Consider the following 22,865-nt stretch of genomic DNA (forward strand, 5'->3'; position numbering starts at 1 on the left):
TTGTTTGTTTATTGAGAAACAAAGTCTCACTATATAGTTCAGGCCTGTTCTCAAACTTGCAAGTGTGTTCACTCAGCTTCGTAAGCATTGGGGTGACAAACATGTGTTCTTTGCTTGGGTAGCATCTGGCTTATACTTGTACTAAGCACTCAGCAACCTGCAGCATCGATGAGCTGCTATGCTCATTGAGATCAAAGCAAGAGAAAGAACATCGAACTCTTTATTTGTATCAGGCAACTTCACTAAAAAATGTGTGTGGCCTCCTCATTCACTTTGTGTTTGTTGACGTCTCAGAAGCCCAGGATGCAAGGTAAAGTATCTTGTCCAAGTAGAGAAGAAACCGCCAACATTGCATGCAAAAGATAAGGAAGTCAGTGCAATTTTACTTCATTTTGTGCTTTTAGCTCTGGTTCACTTCCTGTTTTCTCTGTGGTTACTGAGGAATTTCAGGATTAGCAAATTAATAATTAATCATTTTTTACATTATTCATATTCTTCTAACTAAAACTGTTTTCATTTTGTCTTGAGCCCATTTTCCTTCAGCCACACTTCTGGAACTTGCCACTATTCCCTTTGAACGTTTATATTTTATTCTAAATTATTTACTATAATTTATTATTGCATTAGCTAATGTGTTTTAGGTCATTTTTAATTCACTGTTTTTATACAATAATCCTGTAGCTGTTGTATAGAATTTCTGAGGAAAACAGTCTAAGTGTTTCTTCTGTGTTTTTGAGTATTTAGGGCTTTGTATGCTTAGTGTTTTCTTTTTTAATAATATTCTTTGTTTAGACTAAAGTTTGATAGTGACTTTTTTACTCAATTAGTTTTTATCCCTCAAGTAACTCCTGACAATATCCTCCTCCTAAATATTAAAATCCTGTGGATTTAAAGAAATTGTGTTTGATCAACTGCCAGAAATGACTTTATCCGGATATAAAAGAAGAAGTCTTTAAGCAATATTTACACAGTGTAATCTATGAATCTGTGTGTGCCCATTGGCATGTTCTCAGATAACAATCTTACTGTATTATAGTGTGAATGTAGCCATGTGACTATTCTGGATTTTATTTATAAATGCACCATTAAATATGTTCTTAGAGAACTTTTTAAAAATTGCCCTTTTAAGTTTACATTTTAAATGCTATCCCATTTCCTGGTTTCCCCTTCAGAAACCTACTATCCACCCTCCCCCCACTGTTTCTATGAGTGCTCCCTCACCTACCCACCCACTCCCTCCCACCTCCACACCTTGACATTCCTCTACACTGGGTCATCCAGCCTTGACAGGACTAAGGGCCTTTCCTCCCACTGATGATCAACAAGGCCATCCTCTGCTACATATGCGGTTGGAGCCATAGGTCTAACCCTGTGTTCTCTTGGGATGGCAGTTTAGTCCCTGGGAGCTCTGGAGGGTCTGGTGGTTGATATTGTGTTCTTCTTATGAACTTAAACCCTTTAAACTACTTCAGTCCTCTCTCTAACTCCTCCACTGGGGACCCTGTTCTCAGTTCAATGGTTGGCTGCGAGCATCAGCCTCTGTATTTGTAAGGCTCTGGCAGGGCCTCTCGGCAGACAGCTATATCAGGCTCTTGTCAGCATGTACTTCTTGGCATCTTCAAAAATGAAAAATAAGTGTTGTATTTGCTGAATCTATCTGCCCAACTGGAGGCTGGGTGGATGTATTCAAGTTAGAGTAAGTTAACTCATAATATTGGGTTGGCTTGTAGTCTTAAACACATTTTCAGCTTATATCACTTTCTGTTTACTATGCGTCTATTTATCTTAGACTTTTTCTCTTAAGAAGAGGAACTACTGCTCCTGAATTACAGACTATTATAATTGTAGTGTTAGTACAGGTGAAAGGGAGTTGGGGAATATACATGGAATGTGTCAGCAGTAAATTCTACGGGTGGGTGAGAAATAGGTCCATAGTAAACTGGGAATATAAGAAAGAGGATATCTCAAGAAAGGTTAATGCCAATTCTCCTCAAATTATTCTACAATATAGAAACAGAAGAAACATTCTCAACTAATTTTATGAAGCCACACTTACCCTGATATCCAAATCAAATCACATAGATATCCAACAAAGAAAGAAAATTACAAACCAATTTTTTATGAACATAGATATAAAAATAATAAAATACACACAAACCAAATCCAAGACCACGTCACAAAGATCATCCACCATGATCAACTAGACTTCATCCCTGACATTTAGGGATGGTTCAATATCTAAAAATCAGATGTAATGTAATGTAATCTACCATATAAACACATTGAACGAAAAAAGTCCCACATAATTATCTCATCAGATGTAGAAAAGTCCTTTGACAAAATCCAACACCTTTACATCATAAAAGTCCTGGAGAGACTAGGAATACATGGGACATACTTGAACACAATAAAGGCAATTTACATCAAGATTATAGTCAACATCAAACTAAATGAAGAGAAACTCAAAGCAATTCCACTAAAATCAGGAACAAGAGAGGTTGTCTATTCGCTCCATGTGTATTCAATATAGTACTTGAAGTTTAGATATACCAATAAGACAAACAAAGAATAAGGGGATACGAATTAGAAAGGAAGAAGTATCATTATTTACAGATGATATGATAGTATACCTAAGTGAACCTAAAAACTTTACTGGGAAACTCCTACAGCTGTTAAGTATTTTTGGCAAAGTGACTGAATACAAGGTTACAGCAATAATAACAAGAGCAAAAAATCAGTAGCTCTACTTGATATAAATGACAATGGAGTAAAAAGAGAAATTAGGAAAACAATCCCTCTCACACTAGCCTCTAAGAATATAAAATATCTTGCTGTAAGTCTAAGCAAGCAAGTGAACTACCTTTATGACAAGAACTTCAAATCTTTGAAGAAAGAAATTGAAGACGATCTCAGAAGATGAAAAGATCTTTCATCCTCGTGGATCTGTAGGGTTAACATAGTAAAAATGGCCATCCTACCAAAGAAATCCACATATTCAAGGCAAGCCCATCAAAATTACAACACTATTCTTACAGACCTTGAAAGAACAATTCTCAATTTCATATGGACAAACAAACAAACAAACAAACAAACAAACAACCTAGATAGCTAAAACAACCCTGAACAATTTAAGAACTGCTGGAGGCATCACCATTCATGACTTCAGCTTGTCCTACAGAACTATAGTAATGAAAACCACGTGGTATTGGTGTAAAAGCAAACATATTGATCAATGGAATTGCATAGAAAACCCAGACACAATACAGATATCTGATTTTTGATAAAGAAGTCAGAAATACACATTGGAAAAAGAAAGCATGGTCAACAAATTGTTCTGGTCAAGCTGTAGAAGAATCCAAGCAGATCCATATCTATCAGCCTGCACAAAACTTAAAGTCCAAGTGGATCAAATGCCTGAACCAGATACACTGAATTTGATAGAAAAGAAACTGGGGTATAGCTTTCAATGCATTAGGACAGGAGCTGACTTTCCAAACAGAGTACAGTTAACAAAGGCACTAAGAACAACAATTAATATATTGGGCCTCATGAAATGTTTCTGTAAGGCAAAGGACACTGTCAATAGGACAAAACAGCAGCAGCCTATAGAATGGGAAAAACGTTTACCACCCCACGTCCAATAGAAAAGTAATATTCGAAATACATTAAGGACTCAAGAAACTAGATATTAAAAATTAAATTTAAAAATGGGGTACAGATCTTAACAGAGAACTCAAGAGAGGAATCTCAAAAGACTGAAAATCACTTAAAGAAATATTCAACATCCTTAGCTATCAGAGAAATGCAAATCAAACTACTTTGAGATTCTATATTACACAGATGAGAATGCTAAGATCAATAACTCAAGTGATAGTTCATGCTAGGTGGAACAAGGGGAACGAACACTCTTCTGTTGCTGGTGGGAATGCAAACTTATACAGACACTATCGAAATCAATATGGCAGTTTTCCCAGGGAGCTGGAAATCAATCTACCTCAAGACCCATCTATACCACCCTTTGAAATATACCCAAATGGACACTCCATTTTACTCCAAGGATACTTGCTCAATCATGTTCACTGCAACTTCCTTCATAATATACAGAAACTGGAAACAACCTAGATGCCTGTCACCAGAAGAATGGATAAAGAAAATGTGGTATAGGTACACCATAGAGTATTAAAAACAATGACACCATCAAATTTGCAGGCAGATGGATAGAACAAGAAAAAAAAATTATTCTCACTGAAGTAACTCAAACCCTAGGATGATAAAAATCGGATGGACTCAGTCATAAGATACTCATTAATTAGCAAAGATCATTTTGTTACATGATAAGAAATTTACAATCCATAGATCCAGAGAGGTTAGGTAAAAAGGAAGTGTCAGAAGGGGAGTGACACAAGGATCTTCCTGGGAGGGGGAAATAGATTTTTATAGGCAGACTGGGGGCTAGTGGAAATAAGAGTGGATGGATCAGGGTGAAGAGATGGGCTAGATGGACAAAGTATAGGGAGAGATGGCTGAAATTGGGGAGCTTTTGTTGGGAAGTGAAGAAACCGAGTGCAGTGAGAACTTCCTGGAATCCATGAAGGTGATCCTAATGAGGACTCCTAGTAATGGGGGCTATGGAGTCTCAAGAGGCCTTCTTTTGTTGCCAGGCAAGAGGCAAGGCTTACAGTAATAGGATTGTGTTGTAGTCAATTGAGTTGTTGGCCAAGGGATCCCCATGGAAATCCCTAACAACTCAGGTTGTTGCTCTCCCAAAACTGAGAGTGAGGTCTGATTGCTAAGGAAAACACACACACAAAACTCCTTTTGGTGACTAGGTGGGGCCTTTATTCCTATGTTCTAGTCTCTTTGGTGAGGAAAGTAGTCTGTAGGTTACAGAAAGAAAATGTTGAAACCAGCCCAGTCACACGACCTTTGAGTTCTGATCTTGTCTGTCCTGTCTCTAAAACATGTGAGGACAATGATGGTGCAGAGCTAGTGGGAGTAACCAACCAATGTCTGAATTGACGTAAAGCCCACTACACAAGGAGGAACCCCCTAACTGACACTACGGGTAACTAAGAACAAGAGATTAGATAGCCTATAGACATAGGGTAAAACTGTAGTGGCATAAAAAAGCATTTATAAAAGGGCTCCTAATGACATTCTACTATATTGATACATCAATGCCTTATCCAGTTATCACCAGTGATTGTTCATCTGGTAGCATATTGGAACAGATGCAGAGATCCACAACCAGACATTACATGGAAAGACAGTCTAAATGGGATGTCTCCATCAAATCCTTTCCTTTAGAGCTCAGGAAATCCTAAGGAAGAGGAGGTGGAAAAATCGTAAGAGCCAGAGGAGTCAGTGGACACTAGGAGAACAAGGTCCTGGGAATGTACTAAGGAAGGTACATATGAGCTCATGGAGACTAAAGTCTCAAATATCAGGTGTGCATGAGTCTGTTCTAGTTTTTGTGTGTATGTTATAGCTATCAGCTTAGTACTTTGACAGTGAAAACAAATGTGTCTCTGAGTCTTTTGAGTGTTGTTGGGACTCTGTTCCTTCTGCTTGCTTGCTGTGTCTAATTTTGATATTGATAGTTTTTACTTCATCTTATTATATTTCGTTTTGTTATGTTTGGTTGTTGTTTCTAGGAAGCCTGTTCTTTTCTAATGAGAAATAGAAAGAGAATGGATCCAGAGGGGAGTAGAGGAGATGGGGAGGAATGGGGAAGAACAGAGGGAGAAAAAATTGTAATAAGGATGTATTATATGAGGAAATATTGCTATTGCAATGTCAAGCTTGAGGACAGTCATATGACAAGGTATCACAGGAGGGGGTGGGGCTATCTTCTCAAGCTTTTGCCATACTTTTTTCTTATCAGGTTCATCTACCCAATTAATTTTTACTTCAACTCTACAGCTTATGAAACCGGTGAAAATTCTTCTCAATGCTGATTCTTACTGAGATGAATTTATTGCTTGGTATTCTTAGCTCCCACCTCATTTTTTTCAGTCTAACTTTGGAAAAATAAGATTATTTAATTATATAAGTGTTGGTATTTTTTGTTTTGGTGGTTTTTCTTTTTGTCAAGCAGACACAAGCAGAGCCATGTGGGAAGGGGGGAGGGTGCTCAATTAAGAAACTTCCTCCATCAGATTGAGCTGTAGGCAAGTCTGTGGGACATTGTCTTAATGATTGAGGTTGGAGATCCCCAGCCCACTATGGGTGGTGACTCCCTTGGGCTGGCAGGCCTGAGTAAGCCATAGCTGCACTCCTTTATGGTCTCCGCATAAGTCTCTGCATCCAGATTCCTGCTTGAGTTCCAGCTATGACTTCCCTCAATGATAGACTATAATGTGGGCTCTACAAATAAAACAAATAAATCCTTTTTCGCCCTAAGTTGCTTTTGTTTATGATGTTTGTCATAGCAATAGAAAGTTAACTTGGACAGCATAGCAAGAGGCAATCCTGGTGAGAAATTAGGACAGGCTGCCCTGAACAGGCAGGTTGCTGGAATGCCAGGGTTCCAGAAAATGAAGCAACAAGCCTTTCCCCAGCACACTTCCAATCTTTCCATAAATAAAGAGGGATGCCTCTATTCAAGATAAGCCAGATTTGTGTTGAAGAAGGGCTGACACTGTAGCAAAGAGAGGCAAAGAATGAATTTGAGCATTCTCTAGTCTGAGCTCAAGAACAGACTCTAGAATGATCCCACCTAGTTTACCTTCTGTGCCCAGTTTCTTAGGGATCCCATAAGATTTGGTTTCCCAAGTGAGCCAATTTAGTGAGAACATGTTTTCTCATTTTAATTGCTCCCAGGACTTCCAAAGAGCATGTGATTTTCAGATTACCACACTAAGCTGCTGTCATTCTTGGCAACTGCTGGGGAAGCTATCTCTTGAGCCCAGAGAACTTGCTGTGGGTAGAAATCTGAGCCAGACTTTTAGGAGTTTGGGAGACAGAACAATTTACTAACTTGTATGATATACATAATGGTGGCATCCGTGTTTTTAAAAGAACAAAGGAACAGAGAAGTGGAGATTTCTGCATTGCTGTGTCTCTAGGGTGGAGAAGTTATAGATCCCCCATGTTGAGTGCCTTGCTCCCTACCACAGCCATTCCAATCTGTTGCCTTTCTTATTTCATTTTAACACTTACTACACTCTACAATTATAGTGGGCAGCTTTCTGCTTGTCCATCATTCCCTGTGGAATGTATGTTCAGTGATCATTGAGGTCCTGTTTGTCTCATTGTCTGCAGTTGAATGAAGATAGTTCTCACAAAGGAGACATTCAATGAATGCTTTCAATTTGCCAAGTGAACATCTATATTAGATACCAAATGATGGAACATGACGTCAGCTCTGGCAGTGTCTAGCTTATAGTAGAAAAGCTTCCAGACCCCACTTGCCTTTTAGCTTTGGGCCAAAGGAAGGGCTTTTCATTTTAACCCATGAAGGTTAATGTCTGCAAGTTGGAACAATGAGACAAGATAAACACGAACACAGAATAATCTCGAATTTGGGTTCAATTACAAGTTTCATAAGTAAAAGGTAAGAGAAATAATGTTAACTATACAAGAATTTGTGGGAAAATTATGTCTTTCTACACCTATTATGAGTTAACAGCACAGACAGTAACTACAGAAACATAAACTAACCTTGTACTATAACATCCAGTGACATAAGTTGAACTGGCATTCATTGTGACTGTCAGTTATTTTGTAGTAACCATAGATTTTGAGAGTTAACTTGTCCCAGCATACACACGTAGGATATGGGATAGCTAAATTTATCATACTACAGAAACTGTTCCCAAGGAGTGAGTGCCTCGATGGCCTGTGTGGCTCTGAACACGACTGTGACTTTGTGGTAGAATCCACATTTTAAGATAGACAAAGCCCAAAGAGTGGCTTCATAGGGAAGGCACTTTTATGGTAAGGGATAAAGCAATTGTAGCTTACAGGGAACATTTAAAGAAAAAGGGGCACTTAGTTGCAAAATGATGGGAGGTGGGTGTCATGAATAAGAGGACATGGGATGGAAGGGAGCAAACCTGTCCTGTGTGACTCCACACGACATATTTGAAAGGACAGATGGAAGTTCGAGTGAGACATATTTCAGCTTGACACAAGTACCAACTGTCTGAGGATTAGGGGTGTGGCTTGCGGTTCTTGAACCCACTCCTTCTCTTCCAAGCCCATACAGCCATCTGTCTAAAATACTGGTTTCAGAAGGAAGTCATACTGTCCTCTAAGAGTCTAGGATTATCCAAACGAGTTTAGAGTGTATCTGAAAGAGGTAAAGGCTATATGAACTGATTTAACTGGCGAGTGTTCAAGGGCAGGGTGGGTTTAGCACTCTCTACAGACCTGTCCACCCTTTGATTTTCTGCTGCGGCTGAAACTGGAGCACATTTGATGTCAGAATAAAGACTTGTACTTGTTATGAACATAAAAATCCTTAAAATAATAATAATTCATGGACCATATTCATGTATTGAGTCCGCGTCAGTACATTTTCTCTGCATTTGTACTTGATCCTGACAGCTACCAATTTTTCCACCCCATCTTAAGTGCATTCCTGAGCCAAGACTGTGCTTCTTGTAGCTTTTTCTAAGCCTCTTGTGCCTTAGTGTACACAGACATTATGCATATGAGAGTTACATGTGTGTACTGTGAATAATCCTTAAAGAGTACCAGAGAGAAGAGGAATGAATCTCATGTGACAACAGAAGAGAGGGACTAAGCTGGCTCTAAGTGTATTCATACAGACTGGAAGGAGCCGGGTCTTATCTAGCAAAAGGTGTTTATTTTCAGCTTCCCACCAGTTTCGTGGTGTAGAGAACCTCTGGGAGTGCTAGATGAAACTAGATTCTATGCCATCTCACAGGGTATTCAAAGGGAATATCAACTCTTGGCATAAGACTTGACAAGCTGCTTCCTCTGAAATTGTCCTTCTGTGGTTCTGAAACCCTACAGTCAGAACACTGGCATCCAAGTTCTGCGTTTTCCTAGATGTTCTACAAGCCGTTCAGCTCCTGGAGTCATTTGGATGGGAGTCCTCACCCACTAGATATCAGTGGCCTGCTGCTCACTCTCTTTCCTGCCAGGTACCACCTTATGCTATAGTGTGCTTCGTTATTCACACCTCTGTAATTATACTCTGCACTGCATAGAGGAGGAAACTGAGGCTAGCAGGTTTAAATACCTCTTCTACACAACTAGTAAATGATGGAGTCTGGATTTGACTTCAGAATCTGTTCTCTTAACAAAGCAATACCATTTTTCAGACCCTCTAACTATAAGAATCATTGGCTTCTCAGTTCCAGAGGAGCTCTGGGCTTAGTATAAGAATGCTGTAGGTTGAGGGTGATGGTTAACAAGATGGTAAATGTGAATTGAACCTGATTCTGACCATATGTCTGTTACTAATTTAAATTTTCTTCAGATGGTCAAGGTAATCCTGAATGATATTAAGGTCACAGATAACGTTTTATTGTTTTCCTCAAAGTCAACTGAAGCAGTGTCATTCACTAACCTATGCATTTGCATCTCCAGTCTTCTTCTTTCCCTTCTTCTCTTCTCAGGTATCCAGTTAGTTCTCCATATTTTTGTGAGCCTGATACTGTGCTATGCACAAAAACAAAATGAATGAATTTCAATTTATATCCTCAGGGACCCTGCAACCTGGAAAGAGACTTAAAAAATAATTACTATTCTTTGTGGCTATGGCTAAAGAGGAAACATTTTTCCAACCTGGAGCTCTAGAGAGCAATCTTTGGCAGGGAACTAAGTAAGTATACAATGGGAAAGAAGTATTTTGCGTTAAAATAAGTTTAGAAAATCCTGTTAAAGAAAATTAAGTGGATTTTCTTCTTACTGGGAAATTTTCATACCTGTCTAACTGCTAATGAGCCACATGGATCTCTAATAAAGGGAAGGAGCATACTTTCTTTCTTTTTTTTTTTTTTTTGGTCTTTTTTTTTTTCGGAGCTGGGGACCGAACCCAGGGCCTTGTGCTTCCTAGGCAAGCGCTCTACCACTGAGCTAAATCCCCAGCCCCGGAGCATACTTTCTAAACCTACTTGAACTTGGAACCTTCTTTTCATTGACACACTTAAATATTTTTCATTTTTTCTAGTCATTTACAATCTACGTACTCACTTGTTCTTCCATGCATCCATCATCCATACACCTACCAAACTACCCATTACTCCCTGAATACTCACCGTGCACTAGATATTGAGCCAAATACATCCCGATATCCAACAGGAAAAAGATGTGCATGGCATTGCTGTGAAAAGACATGTGACCATGACAAGTCCTTTAAAGGAAAATATTTAATTGGGACTAGCGTATGGCTCAGCGGTTTAGTCCATTATTATCATGGTGAGAACATGGACGCATGCAGGGAGCCATGGTGCTGGAGAAGGAGCTGCGAGTTTTACATCTGGATCACCACATAGCAGGAAGAGAAAGTCTTGGGCTTCTGAGACCCCAAAACCTCCCCACACAATGACACATCTCTTCCATCAAGGGCACCTACTCTAAAGGCCCTCCTCCTAATAGTGCCATTTCCTAAGCACCAAGCATTTAAACACATGAGCTTATGGGGGTCTTTTCTAGTCAAAGCACCACAGCATTGTCGCTGGGAGAAAAAAGCATCAGGGAAGCAAGTAAATGTATGACATTATCTGAGTGTAGTAAGACTCACGGAGGAGATAAACATGTTGCTAAAATGAGAAGCAGAAGCCAGGTGATCCATTTAAGCAATATTTGAGAAAGCCACTCTGATTAAAATACGTTCACTGCAAGTACCAAAGGAAGAGGGTAGGCCAGTTTTACAGTGAGTGGAAGAGCTGTCCAGGAAGGGGAAATGGCAAGTGCCAAGTCCCTGGATAGCAGAAAGCTTTGGCAAGCTCCAGGAGTTGAGAATCCTCCAGGAGTGTATGGACTTTTTTTTTCTTTAGGCAGAAGGCTGGACTCAACACATTAAAAATACTATCATGTCAGCCTCATAATGTTGGGGGATTGGAGACTGGCAGCATTAATTCCGAGCTCAAGGGGAGCTGGCTCTTTAAGTGCCCACAGTGATGAACTCTCACAAGGATTTTCTTTTTAGGTAAAAGGTCACCTTTAGTTCCAAACAACTGACTAAAGTACTGCTTGTGACATTTCTCTTTCATATGAAATGAGGATCAATAGAAATTAAACACATGCTTGTGTTTTGTGTGTGTGTGTGTGTGTGTGTGTGTGTGTGTTGTTTTGTTGTTTTTGCTTTGTTTTGTTTTTTAAGGAAAAACTGCTTTTAGAGGTACAATTGTCAGTGTGAATGATTGAAGGAGATGACCTCAGCTCCTTCCTATACTTGGGTGACACGTCTTCAGGGAGAACTGACAAAGAAACTAGTTGCTTACTCTTGCCTCTGTGGCCATGGAGGGAATGTGGCTGACCCTGATCCTTGAAGCTTGGCTGCTTTGCTCCTAGAGATTTCATCTTTCAATTCTTCCCGCAAGATTAAGCATCCCCAAACAACACTTTTTATGGTCTGTGCCCTGGTTCAAGGAGTTAAAATGGATCTTCTTTACTGTCAAATCAACTGAAAAGCTCTCAGCTAGGCATCAGGACTATCTATTAAGGCATTATCGCCATTGGCTTCTCCTGACTGACCTGCCTTCCCTTTGCCCTCTTCTCCTAATACACACATGAAAGAAAGGGAGTGAGGAAGGGGGAGAGGGAAAGAAAGACACAGAGAGAGAGGGCGAGAGACAGAGAGAGAAAAAGAGAGAGAGACAGAGAGACAGAGACAGAGAGACAGAGACAGAGAGAGATAGAGAGAGAGACAGAGACAGAGAGACAGAGACAGAGAGAGAGGGCGAGAGACAGACAGAGAGAGAGAGAGAGAGAGGGAGAGAGAAGAGAGAGAGTTGTTTTCTTTTACTCATGTCATATCCACAAAAGAATAAGGAAGATGGACTTTGGATATCCAGCTCAAGTCCCGGTGTCAATTTGTAGTTTTCTTTCTTCCTCTGGTGAACTACACTCTGTCTTGAAGATCTTCAGCATCTTAATCTGCATTCACAGACAGCAATGATATTTGTGAAGCAATCATGGTCCTGGTTACCTCAAGCTGTCAGAACTGAACTGTTTGCAACACCTTCCAAACTAACTTTAGGAAATGCTTCCTCCTCCGGAACCTGATTCTTCCTTCCTTCTTGCCTTTTGAAAGACCCTTGCTCTTTCAAAAACAAAGCAGTCTTTCTCATATTCCCTCCCTCATTTGAATTTCCTGGTAATTAGCTAGATATAGTTGCCAGTTACAGTGGAAAGATTTGGCACTGGGAAATGGCTCTATCAGTAAAGGGCATGCTACAAAAACATAAGAAAAACAAAGTACATAAATAAATATTAAAAAATAAAAAGCAAGGTTGAAGAACATTAAGAATCCAGAGTACATCACGTGCTAGCTCTTGCAGAGCTCCCACCACAGCCATTGTGACCCTCCCAATCTTACAGATCATCCGTGTACTCTGTCTCCTTTGCACTGTACTATTCCAAATTCCAAAGTGCAGTGGGGGATGGGCTACTCAGGCCCCTTTCCTGGTGTTGCTATAGTTGGAGAAATGGAGCAAAATGTTGACTTCGGTGCTTAGGCCTCCTAGGAAGATGGTCTGGAAGGTGTACTATGGTGTGGTCACAATTTTGCCCCAGACTCCAGCCTAGGTTTGATTTTTCATGGATGCTCGTTTCTCTGGAATCTCAGGTTGAAAGTTTGACTCTCAAAGCTATGGTGTTTAGATGCAAAGGCCTTTGGGAAGTGATCAGACCACTGTGGTTCTGCTTTGCAAGTGGGCGTATGTTCCTGGAAAAAGTGGCCAGATGGAGGCTCCCGTGCTTCTTGTGTGAGGATGGAGTCAGGCATTTTCTGTGTGAAGAAGTAAGATCCATCCAGACACTGGGTCTGCTGGCAACTTGATCTTAGATCTCACATCTTTCAAACTGGAGAAACACAGATGCTTGCTGGGTTTTTTTCCCCCTTTGGATTGCTCAGTATATAATACCCGCAGTGGAACAGTCCTTGCAGCAAGGCTCTCTGTTTATTACAACCACTAACAAAGAACCGAAAGAAGGGGTTGAGACTTAGTAAGGATGGATCAGGGGAGAAGTGTTCTTGTATTCCTCCAGAAAAATGTCATTAAGAGCTCAGTTACACTGTGCCACAAGATCACTCTGAACAGCAAAAACGACCAGGAAATAGTCTGTGAAAATGACTTTCCCCCTTCCCTGGGTTAAATTAGAATTCTGTTTGTAGGATGGCAGTAATAACTGAAAGGCAGCTATATCCTGTACTCCTCTTAGGCACTGGCCTGCTTCCATGGGAAAAGCTGTTAACTTGGAGAATCACTTTTAACCTATGTGGGACTTGATATAAGGACTTCCTAAGCTCCAGCCACAAATAAAGGCCTATGTCAGTCATCTCTTACCCTGACATCAGTGAGATGCTATATCCCTATTTGCTGACAGGATGTCAGTCAGATGCACCCTGCCATCAGCCTACTCTGTCACAGGGAAGGACCTCAACTTTCTTGTTATTTGACCATAGATACCAATTTTAGCTTCGCAAATATATAATTTCCAGAGGGCATAGACCATCTTTAGTTATAGAAAGAATGATCTGTTATTTGGGCTACAGATAATTACTTCCTAATTCTGACTAATTAACCCCTAAGGCTAACTACCCACAGATCCTAAGCTGTGACCCAAGGTTACTCTATAATCACAATCACATAATTTTTACCTTGTTCTCATCACTACTGGACTCTTTCCTTGGTCACCAATAGCTCTGACAAAATATACATGTACACCCTGTTCCTAAAGGGAACCAAGGCTTCTAACTTCAGTCAAGACTCAGGCTCTAACCATAAATTTGAAAGATTGCAAGAACCAGCAACAGATCTTTTTGATGAACAGTTTAAACACACACAGATGCTATGAACCTGACACCTTCCAACTCAGGTACTTCTTTCTCATCCCCAGCAAGTAACGCACCATGGTTTGTGTTTCGTCACGACCACATTTACTCTCCTGCCCTTCTCCTCTTCTCCCTGAAGCACAAAGGCATTGCTGTTTCCTATTGTCTGCATACATGGTAGGCTGTGGCTCCAAACTGTGAGGGCTGTTTTGAAAAAGATTAACCGTTATAAGTCTGACATTCCACCACACATAAAACTTAATACAAATTCATTGTACACAAACATCTCTCAAGTGGACACATTTCTCAAATTGTTTCATATGCAGTTATTTCTAATTCTTTAAAATGCAAGGTATTCATTTACCAGTTCATATATGTTTATATGATGTGTTCGGACATATTCAACCCTATTCTCTTCTATTCCTCTTCCTTATCACCCATTTCTCTCTCTCTCTAAGTCCCCTCCCACTTCCCTGTCTTTTTATTTGTATTTTATTGAGTTTAACAAAAGCATCCAATGTAGGCGTGGGCTAACTGGAGCATGGGGCTTTTACTGGTGGCTCGACACTCCACCTCCCAGCATCCATCAACTGTTAATAGTTTCCCATGGAAGCAGGGAGCTTCATGAACTTCTTCATCTTTATCCATCAGCAAGTGTTGACAGACCTAGTCTTGTGAGTGTTTTCTTAGTTGTTAAGTGAGTAGACATCAGTAGTGTAATATATCTATATTTTTGAATTTATAGACTTCCTGTTGGTCATTATTGATTTTGTACATTTTTGTTGCCTTGTAGCAAGTGTTATTTGGTAGCTACTAAATTAGCTGTAGGGCCATAGTAGCCCTAAGTTCTGGTCACAAACTCTTTTATAGTAGGAAGGCTCTAGTCATGAGAGAAGCTGTCCCAGAAGTGGAAAATGATGACGCAGAGCATAGCCATTAATAGTATTAATAGGTAGAATTCTGCCTGCTGACAATATGTCCTGTTACCACTGCTTCATGACTCAAGGCTTAATAGCAAAAACAATGAGTTCAAACAGCTAATGTTGTGCATATGAAGACTCTAAAATTATGTGGGATGCCCTTGCCCACTATTGGTCTGGTTAAGGTGACATTTCACCTGAAATAGAAAGCACAGTCCATAGCCATGGTTGCCAAAGGATGCCAGCAATCTAGCCAACTTTGTCACTTGAAGTAGTTCAGAGAGGTGAGAGAAACCCGAACCGTATCTTGTATGTGGCAGAAGATTCCAGGTCGACCTGTCCTGGAGAGAACAGGTCCTGATCCTCAACTGGCTTGCCTTTGGGTGGTGACCATACTGAAGATTCTGTGTGCTGGTATGAAGATTAAGTAGCTGGTTTATATTTGAGTGTTGAGATTTTAGAAGCATTTGGCATGATTAATGTTGAGTAAAGTAACAAAAACAGCAGCTTCAGCAACTCTGCGTTGCCTTTAGAGAGGGATGCTCAAACCCCTTGGCAGATATCCAAGTTCCTGTCCGTCATATTCTAGCCTGTTTTGACAACCACATCTTCCTCTATTCTAGTGAAATCTTCTCCAGTCAGACTGAACTTCTTGCTGCTTCCCAACAGCCCACATGTTTCCTGTTTCTTTGCATCTGTTCATATTCTTCTCCACTCTTGGAATGCTCGTTCCACCTCTCTCTGTGCACAAGCCATCCAACTTCAGCATGATAATACTTAGGATAAACTGGAATTTCAAAGACGCTAGAGGAACTTAAAAAGTTCCAAGGTCTGCTTAGATACAAAACAAATGAAATATTTCTTCAGTTGACTGGGATTGTGTGTGTGTGTGTGTGTGTGTGTGTGTGTGTGTGTGTGTGTGTGTGTGTACGTACTTGGGTATGTGTGTCTACGTGTGTTTGTGTGCACAAGTAAAAAATTCATGTGTGTGCCCGTGCATGTGGAGGCTAGACTTCAATCTCAGGAGTTGTTCCTCAGACACTGCCTACTTTGTTTTCTGAGACAGGGTCTCTTACTGGGCACTAACCAATTAGGTGAGATTGCCTAGCCAGAAAACCTCAGAGGTCCTTTTGTCCTATCTCCATAGGGCTGAGACTATAAGCATGCACCAGTTGCCCAGTGTTTTCCATGGCTGCCTAGGTCTGTACTCAGGTCCTCACACTTGCATGATAAGCACTTTACTCTAGTCATCACCTCAAAAGCATGAATAAAATCTTGGTGGTAGAATGTTTCTGAATGTCTTCCAGCTGGAGGAGGAGGAAGAAGAGAAAGAGGAGGAGGGACAAACCTAACTCTGACCTAGTGTATTTGCTATGGCTTATGTCACTCACAAGGAAAGCTTACTAGAAGCAGATTGAGCAAAATCACTCATGTATTTTCTTACTAGAGCTTGCAGATTCAACAGTGGAAGACATTTATTTTGATTTGAATTTCTCCGGTTTTTTAGATACCATTTTCTCTCTCAAACTAGGTCATTTGAATTATCTGCTGATAGTTCAAATCTGTAGATAATTTGCTTTTACTCACATTCCTAAGAACTAATTACCTGTACATATAAAATGATGAAATCTCATTATATTTTCTTTTAAAACTCTGACACGCATTTAATTACATTAGTCAATTATTACCGTACATGCCGAGGATTTGCTATTGACCAGCTCGTGCTGGAATATTTACAGCACAGATGTGTTACTTTAATTAAACAAATGTGATTACACACATATCAATTTTTATTTAGCTTCAAAGCCCAGAATCTAAAAGTGATGTAGTTGGCAGAGCTGCATGGTGCGGTGCTGCTTCCCAGGAACTCAGAGAGAGGCCCTTCACTCCTGGAACACTGCCTGCTGTTCAGAGCAAGGAACTTCAGCCACAAGTGGGCTTTCTGGGTGTGTAAGTGCCATTGAGTGGACTTAAGCAAGAAACAAACAAACTGGCTGTGAATCTTCTTTGCACGTCTTAACTTTCCTCTCTCCTTGGTTGAAATGAGGTACCAGGCTTGAAGGACCTTTAAGAAAACTAATCTAAATTGAGAATGGGAGCTGATTTGGAATGGATACTTGGTTAAATAGGCCAATGGGTATTTGTGTTTAGACTCAGGAGTGAATTAGGACACTGGAATATTGGACTTGATCTCTTGGTCTACTGTTTCTCCCCAACTCTAACTGCTAAGCTGTGAGTTTAGAATTCAGTATGGGTGTCGCTTGGTGCCTAGACACAGTCAAGTGTGTTTGAGAACAATCCAAAGACTTAGTTAAAAAGTCTGAATGCATTTTATACACTGGTAAGAGACAAAATTCAGTGCGATTCCAATTATGACACATATTAGGCACTAAGCAAATAATGTGGACATGCTGCAAACCAATACATTAGTCAACAAAGACTTACTGGTGCTGGCTGCAGGGAAGAGAAGGTGTTTGTATCTGGAGGGTCGTCTGGTTGTTTCTTACACAGGGACCAACAATACTGCTTCTCAAGCAGGTGTTTGTTTTCTCTCTGGGATGCAGAGTTATGGCACCTGAAGAGCTAATCCAATTGGTCAAGTTAATCAAGGGTTCTCCTTAGACACTTCCACTCCTTCCAGGTCTCTTGGATACAGGCAGTCTCTCTGAGGATGATGTCGAGGGGCAGATGGATTGTGATACATCCAGATTCTTAATTTTTTTCTGAGCATGGGGACCTCCCAGAAATGCTGAAGTGACTTTTGTGAAAGGAGACACAGGGGTAATATTTTTTGTTTGTTTGCTTGTTTGTTTTATTCCTTTTTTTTTTCCTTTCCAAAAAAGGAAGAGGTTAGTGATTAATCTTTATTGCCAGTTTGACTATACTTAGAATCACTTAGAGGATGTTTCTAAAGAGATTCGTCTTGAATGTGGGGAGGATGGCACCATCCTGTGGACTTGGATCTGAGACTGAATAAAAGGGTGAAAGTGAGCTGAGCACCGCCAATCATCTCTGTCTGCTTCCGGGTTGTGATTGCCGTGTGACCAGTTGCCATGTACCGTATCGAACTAGGAGCTAATACAAACATTTGCTTTCTTCCTTGGATTGTTTCAGTCAGTTATTTTGTCACAACAACAAGTAGCTAACACAGAACTTATTCCTGAGGTAATGTGAGCTGAATGCATGGGTCATACGCAGCACCAAAATAGCTTGCTTCTGTTGCTTTCAGGTTTTTTGAAACAAGGTCTTTCTGGTAATTCAAGCTCCCTCACATCCACAATGTTCATGCCTCAGCTTCTAGGACACTGAGATTACTGGTTTGTGTAGGTATGCTTTGGGGAGATACTGTACTGTTCCATTTGGTTTTAACCTCCTTTCATGAAAGGTCCTTGTCTAACAGTGACAAAAAAATCCGTGTCACTATGTCCTTACAGGGATTGTGAACCATATATAGGTGACATCTGGAACACAGTAAGTCCTTGGGAAATTGCTGATGATTGCACTGGTAGTAAGAGAGTTGATATGTCTTAGCTATGGTCTATTCACCTCACCTGCTCTTTTTTTGCTTATATCATGCTGGATAGCATTGGGCTAGTTCCACCTCAGGAAGAAAATCCATGAAGGCAATTGCCCGGGTTTTTAAAGAAAGTTCATCTGTTTCAGTTCCCCTGAAGTAAACTGCACAAGAATGGTGACCTATTAGTAAGAGATTTAGGAGTCATGTCTCTTTCTTATTTTCAAGATCAATGTTTCTAACACTGCATTTTGTAAGGAATGAAAGGCATGCATTACCCCCAGAGAACATACTTGAGAAGGGGAATGTGGGGAGGGGGAGAGGGAGACAATGATTAACCCAAACCAGGAGTGCAGAGCATCTCTGTTTGCTCAAGCTGTGCATTGTTGGGATGCTCTCACAATATGGTTGCCTTCCTGAAAGCTCTTAGATTATCCTACCAAAGGGGTCACCATGTTTTTTTTATGGAGTAGACTTGGGGTTTTCAATCCTTATGGATGGAAATATTGATCTTCTTATTCACGGAGGGTGACACATTGATTTTCTTACCCACTGGAGGCTGAAGCATTGATTATTCTTTTATCTAGTAAGGATTGAAACATTGACACCCCCTTATCCATTGGCGGCTGAAGTTTTCATTAGATTCCTCTCCCTTTAATAAGAGTACCACACAAATATTATAATTTTTATGTGTGCCAAGAAGTAGGCAAGCTGGGGCATTGGTCTAATTAAGAGCTATTTCATGGGGTAGTTTCAGCTTTAGCATTGTCTTAGTATATCAAGTATTCTTAATCTGACATATTATTTGAGCTTCATTTTTCCCATTAGCAAAATTGGAATCATTCTGCAGCAAAACCCTGCAGTTTTGCTATAAGGAGTCATTGAGGCCATGCAGGATAGTGTCTGAAACTTCACAGGTCCTCCGTACTGGGAGCCGAATGCATCACATTCATTTAGGGAACTGATGGGATTTTATTCTTTAAGGAAAACAATGGGTTTCTGACTTTCTGCTATACTCACAGTTAGTTGCTAGACAGAGTCAGAAGCTAGCAGTTAAGTTTAGGCTTTGGTAGTTTCCTTTTTAATTCTGTCTGCTCAGTTCTACACCCCAGCTCCACCCAGCTCCCAGATGTTGATCTCACTTTTTTTTTCCAACTAAGACTGATTGTTATTAAAGTTACTTGTAGGAAGAAACACACAAGCACACACAGCCAGGCTTGGAGTTACTTACCTAAAAACAAGTTCTTTTTCCTTCTGCTCCAGTTCTTCAGCCTTCCCCAAAGCAGGGGTGTGGAGAAGAATCAGGGTTTACATGGTGTGTGCTGAGGCAAAGGGATCCTGAACAAGTTACAGACAAGTGGTATCCCTCCATTGTGCTCCATCAGGGCAGCTTCAGGTCACCTGGGGGAGGTCCAGTCCACAGGGAGCCCTGGGTTTCTCCCTCTCTGTGGGGTGGGTCAGTGCAAGTTGAACCCAGCATTGTGGGGGTGAGGGCTGGGCTGCTGGCCCACTGTACTTCATTATGTATTCCTTCATTGTTTCCTATGCAAATTAAGTTAATGAGAATTAGGAACATAATGGAGCCCATTCACCGTTCTAGTCGCTGGAAAATGGGTTTGACTACCAATTTTCCATTACAGCTGTTTTGTAATTACCGTGGAATACTCTGAATTCTAATGGAGACGCTGAGCTGCCTCACAGCCTCTTGACTACTTCTTTTGGAAGGTGAGAGAGAGAGAGAGAGAGAGAGAGAGAGAGAGAGAGAGAGAGAGAGAGAGAGAGAAAGAGACTTTGGCTTTGGTGATGGTGACCTGAACTTTAATAGATTGTTAGATTAGCTACAAGGCTGGGCCCCAGTTATCCCTTGACTTGTAAGAAAGCAAAGGAGTATAGGGTCACAGTTAGGAGCAGTCCTATGAGCAGCCCAGAGTCAAAGCTTGCTGCATTCTTTATCTTGTCTCACCCAAGACTCCATAAAACATCTCACCCATACAGCGCTGAGTTTGGAATAGAAGATTATAGTGGCCGTCATAGTCTGTTCAGTTGGTTAAAATGCATTGCCAAAATTTTCACAAAACTCCCATCTGAGTCACCAGATAATATCAGGAAGTCAGGGTCTCCTCTTAAGGGTTTTAATCTCATTAATGAACGAATTTAAATATAAACTCAAAATGAAACTAGGAAGACAATTTTATCAGAGTTTGAAAGCACACCCTATGGTAGGTAAGCTGTAAATCTCAGGAGATGACCAAAGGGATGAGAGAAGGGGAAAAAGCCAAACTGTTTGAATTAAGCCAGCCTGGACACCAGCCACCGGGCAGATAAGCAAACACAGGAAGAGAGGGGAGTGTTGGTTAAGTAAAGAAGCTCAAAGTGCTAGAGCTGACAATGCCTAGAACAGAAGTAAAAGGGGGAAAAAAAGACACATTGTGTTTTATCAAAGTAATTCAGAGAAGTGTGCAGAATTGCTAAGTGACATGGCTGTGATGTTTGTTGTATTAGGGAGAAGGAGTTCTGGGAAGGAAAGTTTGCCTCGTTAGCATTAGCATGCTTGAACTTGCCTTCCTAAGGAGATTCTACCCTTCTGTATGGTTCATCCTGAGCCAGGTCACTAGTCAGGCCAGGTGGAATGTTGTCTCCACCTGGACCGGAATTCACCCTCTTGAACCAGAAGGAATAGTGGGCCTTTAATGATGTTGTTTCAAATGTTCTATGAACTGGGTGCCTTAAAACAGAGGAAAGTCATGCTCCTTCTAAGTCCAAGATCAAGAGGTCAATAGATTTGGTGTCTGGTGCATGTGAGCTTCTTGGATGTGAAGAAGCCCTCCGGGCCTTCTTTCACCTGGCCTTACTCATACCCACAAGTCACTAATTATCTCTAAAGGCGCATCACCAATTACCACATATGATTCGAGGGTCATCACATAATTGGAGGAAAAAAATATATAACATTCTGGCATGACCTCCTCAAATTTATACACATCTCACATGCTATTAATTCAAAAGCATTAAAGTCCAAAATATCATCTAAATATCATCCAAATCAGAAATGGGTGAGATGGGAAATCTGAGTCATCCTTCGTGAGATTTCCTCTCTAGTTATGAACCTGTGAAATCAAGCATGTTGTTGGCTTTCAAAATATGGTAGTGCAACAGACACTGGGCAGAAAATTCATTTCTAAATGAAGGAAATAGGAAAAGAAGAAAAAGTAACAGGTTCTCAGCAAATCCAAAACCCAACAGGGCAAATTGCAGGAGAGCTTATGGCTCAATGACCTAATGAGGTAAGAAACATTAACTTCAAATCCAAAGGGAGCACATTTAAACACAAGGAGGTAAAAAAAATTCCTGTTCAAGGTGGCACAGCCAGGGAGTGGGAGAGTCAGGCCTCAAAGCTGGTGGTCTAGTTTGACAGGTCATGTCTGGCACCCTTGGAAAATGTCTCTGGGGATGGAGATGGGGGTTGGAGGTAGACAAAAAGGTAGAGGAAGAGGGAGAGAGGGAGAAGGAGAAAGACTACACCACAGAAGAGAAAAACTGGTCTTATAATGCTGGGTAATAGGTGTCCATGTGCAAGGCTTAAAATGGTACAAAATCTCTCAGGAAAGGCATATGAGACACTGTGGGCCAAACCATGGGCATAGGAGAAGGCACAGAGACAACGCCTTAAAAATCGGATGAAATAGGATGGAAATGAGTGGTTGCTTACCTCTCTCTGGCATTCTCCTCACTTTCCATGATCTGGCTTTGGGAATTTGTCTGTGTGGTGGTTTGAATGAAGAGGGATCCCACTGGCTCATACATTTGAATGTTTGGTTTCTTAGTTAGTGGTCTGTTTTGGGAAGATTGCATAGTATGGCATGCTGGGAATGGAGTTTAAAAGCCCACATCAGGTTCAGTCCACCTCTGTACTCCCCACTCTTCCTCCGTTCCCCAACCTACTGATTGTGGATAAGGGATAAATCTCAGCTCTTGTTTCAGCGTCCTGTCTGCCTGCCTGTTGCCATGGTCCTCTCCATGATGATCATGGACTAAACTTCTGAGACTGCAAGCAAGCCCTCAGTTAAATGCTTTCATTTATAAGTTGCTTTGGTCGTGGTATCTCTTCACAGTAAAAGAAAAGTACCCAAAACAATCTGGAGGTGAGACTTCTGCAGAGCGACCTCAAGACCAGAACAAGAGGGTCAGGGTCTGAGGAAGAAGGTAGTGAAACTTCAAAACTCTACAATTAAAAAAGGAAGGGTGTATTTCCAGTTGATTCTCTAGGAAGTATAGCCTAAAATAAGAAGCTCACCAGGAGATGTCTGAAGGGGCTTGAACAGGGACTGGCTTCACCTCCACACACATTTTCTAACTGGGGTTTTTCAAAACTATCAAGTCCTGGTTCTATTTATTTAATGTGTGTGTGTGTGTGTGTGTGTGTTTGTGTGTGTGTGTGTGTGTGTGTGTGTTTGTG

The sequence above is a fragment of the Rattus norvegicus genome, chromosome 18 (genome assembly GCF_021556685.1).
Source record: "Rattus norvegicus strain SHRSP/BbbUtx chromosome 18, alternate assembly SHRSP_T2T, whole genome shotgun sequence".
In the NCBI taxonomy this organism is placed as follows: domain Eukaryota; kingdom Metazoa; phylum Chordata; class Mammalia; order Rodentia; family Muridae; genus Rattus; species Rattus norvegicus.